The sequence below is a fragment of the Python bivittatus genome, unplaced genomic scaffold, assembly GCF_059951505.1.
Source record: "Python bivittatus isolate LINGU-HERP-01145 unplaced genomic scaffold, Pbiv_v1 ctg000590_np1212, whole genome shotgun sequence".
Classification (NCBI taxonomy): domain Eukaryota; kingdom Metazoa; phylum Chordata; class Lepidosauria; order Squamata; family Pythonidae; genus Python; species Python bivittatus.
In genome coordinates, this window is record NW_028277086.1 from 20,429,979 (window position 1) to 20,447,776 (window position 17,798).

General features: G+C 44.3%; 1 protein-coding gene across 7 annotated transcripts in view; it reads right to left on the reverse strand.

The window, feature by feature from the left end:
• RIMS2 (regulating synaptic membrane exocytosis 2) overlaps nucleotides 1–17,798 on the reverse strand; it is a 350,682-nt gene that overhangs the window by 259,289 nt on the left and 73,595 nt on the right. The gene's annotated exons all lie outside the window — the stretch shown is intronic.

Genomic DNA, 17,798 nt, shown 5'->3' on the forward strand with positions numbered 1-17,798 from the left:
ACAAATAGGGAGAACTTTAAATCCTAATCAAGAAATACAAATATGATGTCATCAATATTATTGGAACTTGGTGGGACGATACATATACTGTAATTGGAATATAGGTAGTCCTCAACTTACACAGGCAATCCATCTCTAAGTGATGCAGTCGTAAACCACAAATGCATCACTTAATGACAGCAATCCCAACAGTTGTCATTAACCAAATCCCATGGTTGTTGGGCGAGGCAACTTCCTGCTGGCTTCCCACAACCAAGCAAGGGTCAGGGAGGGTGCCATGAGAGTGCCTCAAGGTTGCGCAAGGGTGTGAGGGAGGCATGGCAAGACTCAGGGAGGGTGCACAAGGGTGCAAGAAGGTGTGACAGAGATGCAAACGCAGAGGGGCTGGGGGAGAGTGTGCAGGTGGGGGAGGCTTACCCCAGTGACTTGCGACCTTCCCTGCCAACTTCCCCATTGACTTTCTGGGGAAGCTAGGTAGAGAAGGTTGCAAATAATGATCACATGATCACAGGGCGCTACAACTAATCGTGAGTACAAGCCAGTTGCCAAGCACCCAGAATGCAATCACGTGACCACGGGCTGCTGGGGTGGCCGGAATGCCAAGGATCGGTCGTAACCACCATTTATTCAGCGCCATTATAATTTTGAACAGTCGCTGAACAAATGATCATAGGTCGAGGACTACCTGTATAGCCCAAGAAGATTACAACTTCCTCAGAAGGAACAGATTCAACAGAAAGGGAGTTTTATGATGAGCTGTATATAAAGAAAGCATATGCCTATGCAGTAATTTATTAATCAAAACATGGAAATCCTGTTGAGAGTATTTGGTTAAGAATAAAAGGAGATCAAGGAGACTTCCAAGAGAGGCATGACAAAGTGAAGACATCATGACAGTGGAGCCAACGACCGCAGCAAAGACCAAAGAACCAGTGAGTAGACCAGTTCTTCAGAACCTCTCCAGACAAGGAAAGGACAGGAGATTGCCCACATGTGTTCCAGACGGTTGCTCCTCTCAAGGAGACTGTAGGACAGTGGTCTTCTGCGAGTTTGAATGCCGGGAAATGAAGGGATTAGACATCTTGCCTGCAACTGCGGCAGAGCCTTTTAAAGGACACTAAGTTTGCAAGCCTCACTTTCTAATCACTTTTGGAAACTGCCTATTAATCCTCTTAAAGCTATTAGAGACCTTTGGAACGACAAGTTTGAAAAGTCTCCGGGTGAGTTTAGCTTCAACTCTGAATAAAAGAAAAAATAATTATAAGCTTAAGAAGTTCATAGAATCATATGGCTGGAAGGGACCTTAAAAGTCTTCTAGTCCAACCCCCTACCCAAGGCAGGAGTCCTCATACTATCTTGGACAAATGGTAGTCCAATCTTTTCTTGAAAACCTCCAGTGATGGAGCACCCACAACTCTGGGAGACAAGCTATTCCACTGCTTAATATTTCTCACTGTCAGGAAATTCCTCATTATTTCCAGGTCAGATCTCCCTCTAATGAGTTTCCACCCATTGCTTCTTGTCCTACTCTCAGGTGCTATGGTGAATAAATTGATGCCTTCTTTCCTGTGGCAACCCTTCAAGTATTGGAAGATGGCTATCATGTCTCCCCTCAGTCTTCTCTTCATTAAGCTAAACATACCTAGTTCCTTTAGCTGTTCTTCATAAGATTTAGCCTCCAGACCCCTTATCATCTTCATTGCTCTTCTCTGCACTCTTTCTAGGGCCTCAGCATCTTTTTTTATTGTGGTGACCAGAACTGGATGTAGTCCAAATGTATTTCAAACTTATAAATAAAACTTTAAAAAAATTAAAAATTAAAAAAATGTTTTTTAAAAAATTAAAACAAACTTAAATGTATTTCAAACTTAAAGAATTTGAAATAAACAGCAAAAAGCTAAATAAGATTTTGATCTAAGAAAGCTAAAAATGGATTAAGGATCCAGATAAATTTGGAATATTGACTTTTACGATAAAATTTTAGAATTAACTATAAAAAATAGTTTCTCATGAGAACTAGACTTATTTTGGCTATCTTAGGTTCATAACATAAATAAGCAACTTTATGATTTTAGAAACTGGACACCAGAGGGGACTAAAGATTCCAAGTAGATGGGGGCCGGTGGAATATAAGCCTGTACAAAATGACATAAAATGTCATAACATTGGAAAGATTAAAGGAGATCTTTGAAGAATGGAGCCAGAAATTAGTAGCTACAATATCAACAGAGTCAGTAATGATGTCTGACTCTATGGATAGACTATGTCCAAAGGATGTCAATGAGGGGATGACAGATATAGAACAAATTTTGTTTGACAAGACAGAGAAAGTATCAAAAGTGGAACTATAAATGAAAGGCCAAAAGAATGATTTGGAAAAGGATACTTTATCGGATATACAAAAGAAACTGACTGAAGTTTTAAAAATTAAAGGGGAAATACAAATGACAAATCAAGAGAATGACCTGGAAAATGTTTTCTTATTTGATCTACAGAAGAGGCTTGATGAAGTCTGTGCAATGGGATAAAAAAGAATTGAAATCAAATCCTATGACAATATTTGAATGAATTAAAAATTAAGACTGTTAGAAGTAAAAGGAAAGACTATAAAGTTGGTTTATTCGATCAAGGGATATGGGATGATAAAATATCGGTTTGTAACCTTATGGGGGGTGGTTACTAAATTTATCTATATTTGTTGTAATGAAGGTTGGAAGTCACTTCTTTATATATTTCTTTGTTCTTTCTTTTTTTCCTTGCACTTTTTATTCTTTGTATTCTATTCTCTTTCTTTAAGTTTAGTTTGTATTCATTTTTACTACTGTATTCAAAATCCTTAATAAAAACTATATTTAGACCAAGAATAAAAGGAGATTAACACAGAAAGTCATATCATTGTGGTAGTTTATTATAGCTTGTTTTGACAGGAAGAAGATATGGATGAGGCATATCAGACACCCAAACTTTCAAAGAGGCATACAAAAGAGACAACAGGAGATTCTAACCACCCTAAAATCTAACTCTACCAAGAGTCAAAGGTCTAACAAATTCCAATCCTCCTTTGCTGACAATTTCATTTGTCAGAAGGTGAAAGAAGTAATAAGGAGTTCTGATACCCTTGACCTAATCCTGACCCAAAGAGAGGAATTAATTGAAGTGAAGTGATAGGAATCTATTGTACCGTTGCCTTTTATTCATTTATGCTGTTTTAACTAAATATATCTGAATATAATAAGTTAATTTAAAAGATTATTTGTTCATTAAAAACAGTATAAACAAATATGGTTTGAAAAGATATTGTTATAGCATCCCACTTTTAAAATCATCATTACTTTCTTAAATGCATACAATAAATTACTACTGATTTCTATCACGTCTTACAAATTTATGGAAAATAGGATGAATTAATTACATCCTATTAGGATGTAATTAAAATTGTTAAAAATAATTAATACTAATTATTAAAAATAATTAATACTAATAACACAATAATTATAAATATGTATTGGATAAATTATTAAAAACAATTTTCTCAAATTATAGCATTTTAGAACATGTTTCAACTTATTTTTCTAATATTACATATATACCATCTAAATTTAATTATATTATCTGCATTCAAATAGAAACTTATTAAAATATTTTTTAAATTAATACATTGTAAAAAGCGGAAGATGGTTTATTTTGAAAGACAGCAACCTCATGAGAAACTTGACTATTCATAGCAAAGGATGAGACACCATCTTGTGTTTAATAGTGGTATTGCTGTACTCTCAAATAATATTGAACATGATAAAAATTATTCCCTGCATGTTTACTTAGAAGTAAACATTATATCAGCAGGTATTATCTAGCAATATATTCAACAGTAGAGCTCTTTTTAATACCAGACACTTTAATTCTCTGCCAAAAAGAAAAAAGAATCAGTGTGAAATCAGCTGCTTTGCATAGAGTAGAAACAATAACTTAAGGCCTCATCTAAAATTCCACCCCTTTTTCAAATTCTCTTGAGGAAAATATACTTGAAGAATTCTTATTTATTGATCAAACCACAACTGACTATGACTATTCTTCAAAGCAACTGTGTTGTAAATGGACTTCACTAAACTACATCCTTTGAAGCACATTTAATTTTGGGAACAGACAACTAGGGTAGGGGTGGAAGAAAGAATACAACAGCCCTCTTCAAATATGATAAAGAATGTTACCCAGAAGAAGATTGCAGAGGATTGGACAGAAATATGGTGTTAAGTTACAAGAAGGCAGATTCTGGTTGAATGTAAAGAAAAACAGGCTTTTAACAGGTGATGGTTTTAATTACTATTTTAATTTTAGCTCAATTTCATTATTTTATATATTAATAGTCTTGCTTGTTTTTATAGCATATACAAGTATACTGTATACCATAATATGTAAGGATTGTGTTAATTGGTAGTATAAACACTTCAAGAAAAATGCCAAAATGTTCAAGTCTCTACTAATTCTGTAAATTTACAATAAAGATTCATAAATGACAGAAATAAAAATAGCCTTCTGCACTTTTTAATCAATTACCCTATTTCACAACTGTATATAAAGGGACACTGTACATTTTTGTGAAAAGTATTCACTTCCTGTTGGATTTCTGCATTTTTGCTTATCTTTGTCAATGAATATTATCAGAGTCCTACTGATATATAAATGGAATCTAGGTAAAAAATAACAGAGTTTGGTGCTTTTTTCAATTATTTTATAAACAACATCATTCAACATGCAATGTTCTACTGTGAAAACATAATTGCTCTCCAGTCAGTTTGTTTAAAGGATCAGGGCAACTAGGATCAGTTTTGTGAGTATTTCATTAAATAATCAGGACTGATTAAGGTCAACTCTGCCCCATAGAAATCTCACAAACTTTAGCTCCTTTCATCACAATGAAATTCTCACAGAGATTCTAGAAGCATGTTGTGCCCTGCTGAAAAAAAATGCATAAAAAGCCATTGATACCTATCAGTCTGGAAAAGGTTTCAAACTTATTTCTGAAGCTCTGAGGCTTTACCAATCCACAGTCAGAAACATAGTCTTGAAACAGAGATGAGGTAGGTCAGTACTGAATCTTTCAAAGAGTGGTTGTCCTGTTAAAATTATTCCAAGTGTGCAGCACAAAATCATCCAGAAAGTCACAAAGAACTCCATAATTCATCCAAGCAGCTTCAGGCCTCTCTTGACTTGGCTCATGCCAGCGTTCATGTCTTCTGCCTCAGAAAAGCACTGTATATAAATGGGATTTATGGGAGAAAGGTGTAAGCCATTACTCTCTAAAAACATTGATGCTCATCTCAAATTTGCCAAAATTCACTTGGATGACCCTCCAAATGTCCTATGGATAGTTGAATCAAAAGTAAAACTGTTCAGGCTACACGTACGTTGTTGCATCTGGTGGAATGCAAACACTTCATTCCACAATAAGAATGTCATACTGTTAACCAAGTTAAGCATAGAGGTAGTAACGTCATGATTTGGGGATGCTTTGCTGCCCACAACCTGGACAATTTGTTATCATTGAAGGAAGCATGAATTTTGTTTTGTATCAGAGAATTCTACAGGGAAATATCAGCCCATCTATCTTTCAGCTGAAGCTGAAGTGCAAATGGATCATTCAGCAAGCCAATGATGTCAAACATATATGCAAGTCTACAAGGCAATGGCTAAAGATGAACATTCTGTGTTTTGCAACGGCCATATCAAAATCTATTTCTAAACCCTATAGAAATGTAGCAGCAGGACCTGAAACAAACAGAAACTAGAACCCTCAAATGATGCGAACTACTTCAAGAAGGAATGGGGCAAAATTCCTCACAGCAATGTGAAAGACTGATCATCAGTTATAGGAACCATTTGGTTACCGTTTATTGGCAGTTAAAAATGGTGCAACCAGTTACTGAATGTAAGAGACAGTTACTATTACACATGTTGAATTATTTTTGCTTATGAAATAAATGAAACAAGTAAACTTTGATGTTATTTGTTCATTCATGAAAGATCCATATGAAGCTCTTTGGCAGAGCTAGGATACAGGTGGTACCACATCCTAGTGGTCCCTTTGATCTTTCAGTGGCTTTCAGTACCATCAACCATGGTATCGTTCTGGACCACCTACAGAGATTGGGTTTGGGAGGCACTATACTTCACCACTTCTCTTCCTTTTTCCATTGTTGATTCCAGTCAGTGTTGATTGGGGGGAGACAAGAGGGGTGCAACAAGGTTTGATGCTCTTCTACTTTCTCTTTATCATCTACATGAAGCTGTTACATAAGGACATCCAATAGTTTGGGAGTTAGGTATACTGATGATACCTAGCACTATATCTCAACCATGAACTGTCAAAACAAAAATGAACTGTCCCAATTTCTGGAGTGTATGAGGGTCTAGATGGGGAGAAACAAACTCCAGTTCAAACTTGGTAAGACCAAGAGGCTATAGTTATTTGGACTCCCTGGATCCAGAGATCATCCTGAATGGGTGGCACTACCCTGCCCAGGACTGGTGCACACTTTGGGATCTGTGTGGACTCACATTCTTGTTTGAAGAGCAGGTAGCAGCTGATAAGGACTGTGTGAGTTACTTAAAGTACTGTGGCCAGGAGAACTTCGCACAATTTCATCTTATGTGCCAGTTGAGCCCTTTCTTGGACTGAAGGCTTTACTCAAGGTCACTCACCTTTAGATTGGATTGCTGCAATGTGCTCTCTGTGGAACTACCTTTGAAGAGCATCCAGAAGCTGCAGCTGGTGTGGAACACAGGGGCATAGGCAGTTATGAATGTGCCTCAGTGTATGCATGTTACAGCTTTTCACTATGACATGCCTTGATTGCCAGTATGCAGTTGAATGCAATTCAAGGTGTGAGTTATCACTTATAAAGTTCTGGCAACAATATACAGTATAATAATCATAACATGAAATAAAGGAGAATGACAAGCATAGGTAGAGGCATAGTATGAAATAAAGGAAAACTAAGGCATGGGATTTCAAACTGTGGGTTGCAACCCCCTAAGGAGTCTTGAGCAAAATTAAGAGGAATTGCAAATCCCAGATCCATGAGGGGAGCAGGGACTGCATGCACTGGAAGGATGGGAAGAGATAGGTAGGCATCAAATCAAATCAAATCAAACCTTTACTGCAGCCATAAAACCAGCAGTCAAATACAATTAAAATGAAATATATAATATTAATACAATTTTTCAAACACAAAGAGAGATGGATGGTGCTTATGGAGGAACACACTTGGGCAACCTGAGAGAATATATCCAAATGACGGTAGGACAAGAGTTAAAACAAATAGAACTCAGGCTATGCCAGGGAATCTCTTCAGGATAGGATAGATAAAATTTATCCGGAATTTCCCATATAGGGAGTAAAGAAGGAGCATATGGCTCAAAGATTCTACAGGTAGTCCTCGCTTACCAATGATAATTGGGACCAGGAACTCTCCCACTAAACAACACAGTTGTAAAGCATAATGTCACATGACTGCACCAACATACAACGGCAGTTCTGGCAGTCCCAATTGGGTTGTAGCGTCCCACAGTCATGTGATCACCATTTGCAACCTTTTGCTGGCTTTCCCATTGACTCTGCTTGTTGAAAGCCGGCAGTGAAGGCTGCAAATGGTGATCACGTGACCACAGGATGCTGCAATGTTGTAACTGCAAGTCAGTTGCCAAGCACCCAAATTATGATCATGTGACTGTGGGGACACTGTGACAACGGCAACTATGAGGATCCATCATAAGTCCCCCTTGTTCAGCACTGTCATAACTTCAAAAGGTCACTGAACAAGTGGATGTTAAGCGAGGATTACCTGTAAATCAAATAAATAAATAAAATAGGTGAGCAAAAGTAGTACTCCATAGAATTGCACTTAACTGAGAATATAAATCTGTTCCTTGCCAATAAAATATTGACTGAAGAATGCAGTGTTTGAAATAAGCTGCTCCTTATTCTCCTTATCACCTGTTATTCTAAGATATATAGCAGAAATAGTGTTTATTATAAAGTATAACCAGTGATCAATGCCACTAATTTTAACAGCCAAAATATAGATTCAGTATTTTTTTTATTTTAGACATTTATATCGTCCCTTATGGCTATTTCAATGGTTAGTAGCTTTCTACTCCTTTCTTTTAAAATCATATTTTAAGGATATTGGAAGTGTGTCCAGAGAAGGATGACTAGAATAGTAAGAAATGGCTGAAAAAGGAAGGTATGTTTATCCTAGAACAGAGAGAATTAAGAGTCCTGCTGAAAGAAGAGTCAACTTGTCCTATGTTGTTTCACAAAGCTGGACTAGATCTAGCTCTTGAATCACAAAGCTGAATTAGAATTCTGTAGGTCACATACTGCCTTCTAGTGGTCAGTATAACTGAAAACACCACACAGGATATAGACTACATAAAAATAGAGAAATTTCTCCCCACCTGCAAGAGGGGGGGTGAAAGTCATATAAAACTTTGTACAAGGCGACATGATATCAGCTGTAAGGTATATGAAGTAGCATGCAAAATCATAGGTACCATTTGTGCTAAATTAGACAAATGATCCTATTCTTTCTTAGCATATAGTCACCATATTCTAAAAAAGCTTACAGTTAAGATCAGGTTGACCATGTTCATCACATTGAGCCTTCTTAAGTGGCATGACTGTTTTAATGCTGTTAGAGGTCGGACATGCCATATTATAAAATACATTTAGTGGCTGTAGCTAGAATCTGAAAAAAAAGTATATGTTTTATGCATAGAATACCAATATTAAAGTATCTAGCTTTAATTTAACAGATAGACAAACTAGTTTCAGTACATTTCCTTGGTTTCTATAAAGGTAATGGAGAATATAAAAATCTACTCCCTTATGTACTTTTTAAGAAATGTCTGCTGAAGCAAGATATGGAGTACCAACGTACCAAGTACTAACCAACACATTAGTTATATATTACTTATGTATCCAGATAAGTTTCTTTATGGGTGGCCTAATTAAAGAAGCTGATACTGCTCAATTTCTCAAGTAGGAGTTACTAATTTCATGGACCCACAGACCATTTCCTCTTTTTTTAGATCAAACAAACCAAGATGGACAATGGTTGAATATACAAGTGGTTACTGAATTTGTTCAAGAAATGTGTCTGTGCCATTATACTGAGTTTTAAGCTTCATGCTTTTAAAGAAAAATTAGAGGATCCTGAGCTCTTAATAGTTTGAGAGACATAATTATCTATTCTTTGCTATTCTATTTTCATTCTATTTGCTTAAGGAGGTGAAACCAGTGACAAGAGTTATTTAGTTAACTAAACTCTACCCTCAGCTATGGAAGATCACTGCATATTTTGGGCCTGTCACTATCAACCTACCACACAGGATTGCTGTGGGGGAAAATGTAGGAGAAAATACAATAATTTAGTGGCAGAGAAACTGGGGAAACATTTGATACAATTCTGTAGCTTTGAAAATTACAGGTGTTTCTTTTCTTAGCATCTGAAAATAGTTGAGAGCCAAATGAAATGGTAGGATATCTGTGATTCGATCTCCGTAGTTTGGGTTGTTGAACTGAATTATGATAGCAGTTGAGCTATCCTCCATCATTTTTACAAAATCTGATTCCCGAACAATTTTTTTTTAAAAAGTGTTTCTTTTTTTTAAACTGCTTTTAAACTGTGTTTGGGTTTTGTAAGCTGCCTTGAATCCACCAGAGTGGGCAGCTATTACAAATTTAAATAAATAATAGTAATAGTAAAAACAACAACTTCAGAGAAAATAAAAATTTAAAAAACACCATATTTTGGCTGGGCCAGCATAGAAAGAACAGGTTCAGTTATACCTCAAATTTGATAAAAATTACCCGCACTTAAAAAACTGACAACTATAATGAGCCAAAACCAAATTTCAGATTTGCGGTTTCATGGACATTTGTTGTACAGGCAGTCCCTGGGTTAAGAACAAGTTCCATTCCTAAGCCTGTCTTTAACTTGAATTTGTATGTAAGTCGGAACTCGTACTTACGAATGGGCTACCTATTTATTAAAAATGGCAGATGGCATTCTCCTTCCTGGAGCCGAACAACCACTGAAGCTGTACAATGTTTTCATTAACTTCTGAAAATTGCTGAAAACAGGCTGTATATTAAAAATCTGCAGCTTCAGCGGTTCATGAAAACATTGTGCAGCTTCAGCAGTTCAGCAGCTCCAGGAAAGAGAACACCATACACCATTTTTTGTAACAGGCAGCCCATTCATAAGTATTAGTTGCCTGTAACTCAAACATTCTTAACCTGGGGACTGCCTATATTCTGGTAAACCTACTACTGTTTGGCATGAAATATTAACATCTTTACATTAATGCAAACTCTCCCTCGACCTCTATATTCTTTTCGCAACACATCTTCTTTCCCAACAATTTTCAGTGAATAAATTATTACATTTAAGAATTGATTCAAAAGTCATTAAACTTCTATAGATCCAGGATAAGAATATGTATGAAAATGAGCCACATAAAACTGTTATATTCCCAAGTCTAAATATACAATATACCCTGAATCTAAATGCACTGAGGGAAGTTTACTACATCATACAAAACTCAATGCATTTCATTCTATTCTTAGGCTATCTACTTTTTATTATCACTTTTTGAGCCATATGAGCTCCACAGAGGTTCCAACTACAACATACTATCATGTGCAATGAAATTTTGTACAAGAAGAATTTCTAAATATTTAAGTTAGCACAGTATACTATAACTGATTCTACTTTGAGCATAGTAAAATGTTTTAGTTTTTAACAGTAAAACTCTACAATTTTAAAATTAATATTATCATTAATTATTAAAGTAGAAGACCAATATAAAGTAAATTAAAACAATCCTGGTACAATCCAAAGATGATGATGATGATGATGATGATGATGTTGTTGATGATGATGATGATGATGGTTTGGTTAACTAAAATTTCTAAAGTGAAACTTTAAAAGAAAATAAAGATTTAAAGAACACCATATTTTAGCTGGGCCAACATAGAAAGATAATACTAAAGTATAATATTATCAGTTATAGTTATAAACCACTGAAAAACCTCTCATTGGAACTAGAACATAACATCTCTCCTCCTTTTAAATACATCATATTACATAGGACTAAGCTAAATAGGACATGATAACTCCACAAACAGGTTCTCCTACAGTTTTGTTTTGATAAAAACAACCATAAACATAATGGCAAGGAAAGAGTGGTGAATTTTTTAATGCTATTTTATCTCTCAAAACTATCCACTGAATTATTTTACCTGGGATATATTAATATCTATAAGTTTCACCCACAGGGAAACCACCACATTCAAATTTAAATTCCCCCCCCCCAAGTCCTGCCATGCTGCCTTATCATGGTGGGGGGTGTTTCTGGAAAGGATGAGCAAAGAACATCAGGAGTATATGCTAAGAGTATATATTCCCAGCAGGGTCACCCAAGGTGTGAAGGTCATCCCAGCTGCCCAGCTAAAGCAACCAGGCACCTATATACTGGGCAACAGCAATACAGGTAGATGCCAGAGGCAGATGATCACTTTAATGACAATGGCAAAGGCATCAATTCAAATTGCGCAGGAAAAGGCAATGGTAAACCACTCCTGTATTTTTACTAAGGAAACTACATGGACAGAAAATATAAAATGATTGACGATATAATGCTGGATGATGGGTCCCTTAGTCGGATGGCACACAGCATGCTACTGAGGAACAGCTGAGGATCTTTCCAAGTACCAATGGTGTTTATGATGCGGCTAGATTAAAGTCTTCAGGACATCTAGTTGCTGATGTTGCCATACAGGAAAAGAAAACCCAAAGTGGCAAATATAGATTTACAGTAGGAACATGGAACATAAGAAGCATGAACACAGGAAAGCTTAACCCAGTGAAAGATGACATGAAACTACCACAGATTGACATATTAGGCATCAACAAATTGAGATGGATTGGGATAGGACACTTTCAGTCAGAAGATCACACCATTTATTACTCAGGAGATAAAAAACAAAGAAGAAATGGTGTTGCTTTTATAGTTAGGAAGGGTATAGCAAGAACAGTACTTGGCTACAATGCAGTCAGTGACAGAGTAATATCAATTAGACTTCATGTACAACACTTTAAAATGATGATTGTTCAAGTTTCTGCTCCAACCACCAACGCAGAAGAGGAGGTTGATGAGTTTCATGATCAAGTCCAATTTGAAATTGACAGAATATGCAAACAAGATTAGCTGCTTGTGATTGGAGACTGGAATGCCAAAGTGGAAACATGAAAGAAAAAAATGTAGTTGGTGTCAGGTTCGGTCAGCACGAGGCTTCAGGGAAGCACGGGGTTGCAGGGAAGCTCGCAACCAGACCACGCGGAATCCACCGGCGGTAGCTAGCGGGGAAAAGAGGAACCGAAAGCGCCGCTAATTAACGAGCCACCTGCGGCCAGCTAAACAGGAAAACCGCAGCGGAAGCTTTTAACTATGAACTGATAACGGCGCGAGCAAGCAAGGAACGGGGCCGCAGGGCAGCGAAACAAGATCGCAACGCAGCACAGAACCCGCGGGTCTGCACGTAGCAGGGAGGGACCAACCCAGCCGGAGGGGGACTGGCAATCAAGGACAATGGACTCTGACCGACCCTGCCATCATGAACGATCATGGGGGACATTGGGGGGCCTAATAGCCCACAGCCGCAACGCGATCACGAGGCGGGAAAAAGCGCGGGAAGGGGGGAATATAACAAGTGATGCAATTGTACCAAGCCAGTCCTGGCTTTGCTTGTGACTACTACGTTACGCATGAGTAAACCTTCTTTGTGAACCACACGTGTCACGAGAGTTTCTCTGTCGAACGGGGCAAATCTCACATAAAGCCAGGACTGACCGTCAGCGCTACCCGGTACCACCGAGGAGCGTTTTCTTTCTCAATACAGGCATGACCAGCGACGAGGAATCCGTGGGTCAGCTGGAGCGCGAGGGATCCAGGCTCGCGGAAGGGCGGTCGGAGCCGCCCGGGAGCGACGGGGCAGCGGCCAGGGCCGGGCGCACTCCATCCGAGCGGTGGTCGATGGGCGTGAACCAAGGACCAGACGATTCAGGCGTTACGATGACCCGGGGTTCGGGGTTCCGGAACCGTGAGTGGAGCGAGAAATTCGCCCGACTAGAGGAGAGAGTCGAGCGACGCCTAGACACCGTGGAGGCGATGCTCCAGACCCTACTACAGAGAGTGGGGCCACCGGCGGTGAACGAGGAGGCGAGCGACAGGGTTGGCGGTCCGACACCCCTGCCGGCACCACCCACGGCGCCCCGGTCGGAGGACCAACGGGCGGCAGACGCCCTGAGACTTCGAGGTATCACTGGGAAGTTCTCAGGGGACCCCGAACAGCTGCCGCACTTTCTGACGCACGTCAGGGGGTTCATGCAGAGGGGTGGTCACCTATTCGCTAGAGACGAGGACAGGGTATCCTACGTGGCCGAGCTGCTAGATGGCCAAGCAGCCAGCTGGGTGATCGGGCTGTACGATGCCAACGCGGCGGAACTACGGAGTTTCCCGGACTTCATGCAGGCGCTCCGGGACAGATTCGAGGACACATTGAGCGCCAAGCGGGCGGAGGACGACATCCTACAGTTCAGACAGCGGGGCAAATCGGTATCGGAATATGCCCTGGAGTTCCGGAGGTTGGCCGAGAAGCTCGCGGACTGGCCGGAGTCCCTGAAGGTGAAGTATTTTAAGAGGGGACTCAACCCAGAGATCCTGGAACGGGCACTGGGGCGGGACGACCCGTCCACAGTGAAGGATTGGATCTGGCTGGCCGGAACGGCGGAATCGGCGTGGCGGCAGATCCAACAGAGCACAAGACGACGGGACCAGACGAGGGACCGGCCGAGGGAGAGGACCCCCGAGGAGAGACGGAGCGGTCGACGGCAGTCCACCGGGAGGCGAGAGGCGACCAGAGCCCCGAATCTGTGCTTCCGATGCGGAGGCAGAGGCCACCGAGCGGCGCAGTGCCCGACGGAGCGGGAAGGCGCCCCACCACGGCCCGAAGTCAAAACCCCGCGTGCGAACGGGAAAAGGACCAGTGACCGACCGCGGAAGGGGGCAGTGGCGGCGGTGACCGAGAAAGGACGCGGGGGGTGGTCGACCCCGGAGACAGCATCCTCCGGAGAGGACTCGGAGCCGGCGGGAAACGAGGCGCGCTCGCACTGAACGGCGTCCCAGTGCGAGCAGGGGAGTCGAGGCGCGCGGACCCAATAGGAGACGAGGACTGCCCACCGTTCCGGGTGAGGATACACGTCCGGGGGTGAGATCCGGAGGGGAGGCGCAGCTACGGGCGCTACTGGACTCGGGCTGCACCCACTGCTTGATGCACCCAGCGGTGGTCTCGGGGCTCGGGCTACAGCTGAGGCGCCTCCGGGAGCCCATTTCATTCAGCCAGTTAGATGGCACGCTGGCGGGGGGGGGCCAGCTCAGTATTACACCGAGCCGGTCCAGATGACGATCGGGAGTCACCGGGAAGAACTGAGGTTCGTGGTGGTCCCGGTGGCCGACTACGCGGTGGTACTCGGCTTGGCGTGGCTGCGGCGGCGGAACCCACGAGTCGACTGGACGGCGGAGGCAGTGCGGTTCGGGGTCGACAGACCGGCGAGGGGCGAGAGCAGAGGGGACCGAGCCGTGGAGACGGAGGCAGCCGCAACCACCGGCGGACAAGCGGAGGGTCCGGGACACCGGGAGACGGGGTGAGAGCAGATGGGGCCCGAGACCCGGGCGGCAACAGCAGCAGCAGCAGCGCCGGGACCCCGGAGACCCGCCACGATCCCGAGGCGAGGGGAGGCAGCGGCGACTGGCGAGGCAACCGCAAAGCGAGGGGCCGGACCCGGGGAACCCCCGACGGGCGGCGGAATCCCGAGGCAGTATCGAGACCTGGCGGCAGCGTTCGGGGAGGAGTCCGACCAGCTCCCACCACACCGGCCCAGTGATTGCGCCATCGAGCTAGAGCCAGGAGCGACCCTGCCTAAGCCGAAAATGTACTCCCTGTCGAGGAGGGAGATGGGGGCCCTGCGCGAGTTCATAGACAAGAACCTAGCGCGGGGATTCATCCAACCCGCGAAGTCACCATTAGCGGCCCCGGTGTTATTCCGGGAGAAGAAGGACGGCTCGCTCCGTATGTGCGTAGACTACCGGGGGCTGAACGCAATCAGCACGGAGTACAAATACCCCCTCCCCCTGATGAAGGACTTGATGTCGCATCTGTCGAAGGGGAGGGTGTTCACAAAACTGGACTTGCGCGAAGCCTACTTCAGAGTTAGGATCCGCGCAAAAGATGAGTGGAAGACGGCGTTCAACACCCCGCTCGGAAGCTACCAGTTTTCCGTGATGCCGTTCGGATTAAAAGGGGCCCCGGGGGTATTTATGCAGCTAATAAATGAGGTGCTGCACGACCTACTCTACCGGGGCGTCCTGGTCTACCTGGACGACATCCTCATCTACACCGAGACCCTGGCGGAGCACGTGAGCCTGGTGCGCACGGTGCTCCAGAGACTGCTGAAGGCACAGCTGTACGCAAAGCTCTCGAAATGCGAGTTCCATCGAGAGCAACTAGACTACCTCGGCTACCGAATATCCAGCCGGGGAATTGAGATGGACCCGGCGAAAGTAAGGGATGTCCTGGGCTGGGAAGCGCCGCGAACCCGGAGGCAACTCCAAAGCTTCCTAGGGTTTGCGAACTTCTATCGTCAGTTCATCCCGAACTTCGCCCAAATCGCCCTTCCCCTAACCGACCTGCTAAAAACCAAGGGCACTGGGAAACCCCCAAGCCCAGCATGGCACTCGCGTGGACTGCAGAATGCCAGGGGGCGTTTGAGGAACTAAAACAGCGGTTCACCGCGGAGCCGATCCTGCGTCATCCCGACCCAGACCGGCGGTTTATAATCCAAGTGGATGCATCAGACGTGGCAACGGGAGCAGTCCTGCTCCAACCCAGCCCGGAGGGGCCATCCACCCGTGCGCCTACGCCTCCCGCAAATTCACCGAGACGGAGAGGAGGTGGATGGTGTGGGAGAAAGAGGCGTACGCGGTCAAGTGGGCGCTGGCCACGTGGAGGCATCTACTGGAGGGGGCAACTGAACCGTTCGAGGTGTGGACGGACCATAAGAACCTCGAGGCCCTGAAGACCCCGCGTAAGCTATCCCCCAAACAGGCACGGTGGTCCCAATACTTCGGGAGGTTCAGGTTCACACTGAAACACATCCCCGGGAAGCGCAACTTCTTAGCGGATGGACTGTCTCGCATGCCCCAGCACGCCAGCCTATGGGAGGAGATCGTGGACTCCGTCATCCCCGCCAGCAGGCTGGCTGCAAAGGCGGTGACCCGAAGCCAGACCAAGGGGGAGCGACGGGACGCGGCGTCTGAAGTAAGGCAAGGGTTCGCGGAGGCGGCGGAGCGGGACGATTGGCTCAAGCAGAACCGAGAGGCGCTAACCGGCCAAGAGGGGTTGTGGTGGCACGAAGGAAAGCTGTACGTGCCCGAGGGTTGCCGACGGGAGGTCATGGAGAGAGCCCACGACAGCCGGAGCGCGGGGCATTACGGCTTCGTAAAGACACTCCACTTAATCCGGCGGCAGTTTTGGTGGCCCACGCTCCGGAAGGACGTGGAGGCGTACTCGGGGGGTTGCCCGGTGTGCGCAACAGCGAAAGGAGCCAAAGGCAAACCTAGAGGCCTACTCCAGCCGGTAGCGGAACCCGACGGCCCTTGGCAAGAGGTCGCCATGGACTTCATAGTGGAGCTCCCGGAGAGTAAGGGGAAGACCGCCATTTGGGTGGTCACGGACTTATTCTCCAAACAAGCGCACTTTGTAGCGTGCCGGCGAGTCCCCACGGCCGAGGGGCTGGCGAGACTGTTCGTGCAACATGTCTACCGACTCCACGGCGCACCTTGACGTATCGTCAGCGATCGGGGCGGCAACTTCATCGCGCGGTTCTGGCGGGAGTTCCTGAAGCGGGTGGGGACGAGACAAGCCCTATCCTCCGCGGCGCACCCGCAGACGGACGGAGCCACGGAACGCCTGAACGGGGGGCTCGAACAGTACCTGCGCTGCTACGTGGGGCACCAACAGGACGATTGGGCGGAGCTACTACCATTCGCGGAGGTGGCATACAACAACGCCGTCCACAAGAGCACCGGGTTCTCTCCGTTCAAAGTAGCCACCGGGAGAGATTTCGTCCCCATGCCGGAGCTGCCTCAGCCGGAATCCCAGATCAACTCCCTGGACGCCTGGTTCGCCCAAATCAACGAGTCCCGGCGAGCGGCGCACGCGGCATTGCAAAGAGCCAAAGCCGACTACAAGAAGCACGCGGACCGCAAGAGGCTCCCCGAGGAAAAGTGGAAAGTGGGCGACCAGGTGTATCTGTCAACCAAAAACCTAAAGACGCACCAGGCATCGAAAAAACTCAGCCCGAGGTTTGTGGGGCCGTTCCCCATTTCGGAGGTCATCAATCCGGTGACCGTCAGGCTGACGCTCCCGAAAAGCCTCGGGAAGATCCACCCGGTGTTCCATTGCAGCCTGCTAAAGTTGCACCAGCCGGGGAACGCCTGGCACAAGGCGGAGGGAGTACCACCACCCATCATGGTCGGGGGGGAGCAGCATTTCGAAATCAACCGGATACTGGACGCCCGGAGGCACAAGGGGCAGACCCAGCTCCTAGTGCAATGGAAACATTTCCCCAAGTCCCACAGCGAATGGGTGAGTAAAACCCACATAAGGGCGCCGG